Consider the following 3,119-nt stretch of genomic DNA (forward strand, 5'->3'; position numbering starts at 1 on the left):
GTATACTGTTTTATTAACTTTGAATTTTCTAAATGCTAATGAGAAAGCAATAACAGATGTGAAGAGACATTGGGTAGTAGAAAAATATGGGATTAAATCTGATGATACACTTTAAAGATGTATTGACCTCAGAATAGAAGAAAGGACATGTTTTACACTGGGGAAGGGGTTTTGTTTTTATTTCCAAAGGGACAAAAGTTATTAATATCATCATTTGTATTTTATATACAAATTATGTATATTGATAAAATTTGAGATTAATTTTGTTTAGACTATACAGATGTTTCTAATATTGTTTAAGATATTGTACTTATACAGCTCATTTATCAATGTAATGCAAATGTCTAGTTCTTCACATTTATTATTACCAGCTATTGAGGATAATAAGAAAATGCAAGTTAGTAGTTAATCACCTATTATAGTCAAACTTGTAGTCACATTAAGTATGATTTAAAGGTTAAACAAAGATATATTTTAAAAAGACAGGTCATCTTTAAATACCTCAGAGATCTACAGAATATGTCATTTTACATGTTTTAATATTTTTTTTTCTTTTTTATGACAATGAGACATATCTTCTCCTAGAAGCACCAATCTACTTCAGAGAATATAATGGGCACTGAAGAAACTCTACATGGAGTTTGCTTTCACTTCCTGCTTACTCAATTAATATTATTAACTTCTTGAGTCTCTGAGGAAGTTTAAGATGATATAGTTGTAATTATACCCTTTCTTGTTTACCAGACACAGAAAGCAAGTCACAATATAATGTAAATTTTGTAAAAGAGTTTGGACTTACCAAGACAGGATAGATATGGAGTATGTTCTCTGAATTTATCAAATGCAAAAGGACAGACACGGTTGCATATATTGCCTGTATACACTGTATATAGTCATTGTACTTATTGCATGTAGTTTTTCCTATATGAGTGATATATATATACATATATATATATTATTTTTGACATAAAGGGTATAAATAGTGATATTGCATTTGTATTTTACTAAATAAAGCTTGTCTGAAGATCAGAGAGTAAAACAGTACACTGGTCTCTCATACAGACCAGGCGGTGTTAGCATACACCTTTAGTTCAAGTAGCAACAGTAGTTCACCATAGAATCTGGACAGTAGTGGTGTCAGACTTTAATCCCAGCTTTAGAGAGGAATATAAGATGGGAGGAAACAGGTCTCAGTTCAGTCTTATTCTGAGGATTCCTAGAGGCAGGATTACCATTTCAGTCTAAGGTAGAGGTCAGTGTCAGTGGCTGACTGCATTGTTTTTCTGATCTTCACCTTGAACACAAATGTATGTCCCTGAGTTTTAGTATTTATGCAACATCAAATAACCAATTTTAAATCATTATTAGAGTATTTTTAAAAACACAAACATGCCAGATAGTGGTGGTACACACATTTAATCCCAGCAATAGGGAAGCAGAAGCAAGTGGATCTCTTTGAGTTTGAGGCCAGCCTGGTTTATAAGAGCTAATTCCATGAATGCTCCAAATCTACAGAAAAACCCTGTCTCAGAAAAAGAAACAAACATTAAGTCATCATTGTGTATCCATTAAGACCATAAAACTGTAAAAGGTGATAAATAGTGGTCTATAATTGCTATTGCTAGAAACAGTGGGGTCACTACTTACAGAATCCAGAAAGATAACGCTTCTAGTATGAGATTGCAAAGAAATGATTTGTAGTGAAATCTATATAGATACATTAACACCAAAACTTAGGAAGAAAAGTTAAGAATACAGAAATGACATATTAGAACTTCTATAATCTATCACCCCATCTATCAAAGCTTATTTTCAAATATGATATCTGCTGCTTTACTGATAACTTGTAAATTAATTGAAAATTCCTTTTGGAAAAAATATCTGAAAGAGGCATCATTTAGTATTATCCCACAGTTTGACTTTGCTCCAATCCACATTGTTTACTGTTTAACTTTAAAATACCCCTGTATACCAGGTTTCAACTGCATTATTATCTTGATTCTATGGAATGTATCCTGGTTTGACCTTATAAAAATGTTCATTGTTGTAAACAGAAAAGAAAATTCCAGCACAATATATTTAGGAGTTTTCATATTACCACTAGCATATTCCATCTTTTTGTACATTTCTCTCCATCTTTTATGGAAAGTCATTGTTAGGTATTAATAGTGTTTTTGCAAGATTAGTGTATTGATAAGAATATTGTGACACTAATGTGTATGGTTTTGTTTTTTTTATTGTTGTGTTATCAATGATTTAAATTTTTTTTTTACTTGTAATATATTTCTTATGTTAGGATCCTTTGCTTGGTTTCAGGAAACTTGATAGGGGAATATAATGGTAATGTTTGATGTTCATTTTTGTCACGTACACATTGCAAGCTATAGTTTTTTGTGAATATGTTAATGATATTTTGTATCTAACAGTTATGTTTTGAGAAGTGAATGTACAGATTACTACTGTTGATAGATCATAACATTTGTTTTCAATGGCATTTACCTTATTCATAATATCTATTGCCTCAGATAAAAACTCATGTTTTAGTTTGTAATGAGATATGATCTTAATTACTTTGAACTCAAACTTATTCCATGGCTTGCAAGACTCCATAAATATAAGCCAAATACATTCACAAATTATATGACTTCTTCATCCGATTTCAAAACCTTTGTAATTGTTAGTTATTCAGACAAGGTGTCAGTGTTGGGCACAGATAGGGAAACAGTACCTGGCTGAAGACTTCACTTTTGTCTGTGGTGATCCCAATCCTAATTACATATTGTCTTCAAAAGTGTTGTCTTGGTCATGATAACTCTTGAAAGCAATAGAACTCTAAGACCTCACAGTAACTAGAAAAGTAAAGAGTAAAAAGGACCATTTGGCAGATAGAGAATAATGAGAGGATATGGGTGATATGAAGGGGAAAATGGTAAAAGTGGGAGGAAGGCCCCAATACTGAAGGGAGAAGGAGATCAGTACAGATAGAGTGGGAGGAGGTACAAAGAACACCAAGGATGTTTGTCTGACAAAACCTAAATAAGTTTTTTATATATCATATATATCATATATATATATATATATGATGAAGTTATGTCACTTAGAAAATACTACCCACTCAG

Source organism: Alexandromys fortis, unplaced genomic scaffold (assembly GCF_014885135.2).
Source record: "Alexandromys fortis isolate MF-2015 unplaced genomic scaffold, M_Fortis_MF-2015_v1.1 scaffold_114, whole genome shotgun sequence".
Taxonomy (NCBI): Eukaryota; Metazoa; Chordata; class Mammalia; order Rodentia; family Cricetidae; genus Alexandromys; species Alexandromys fortis.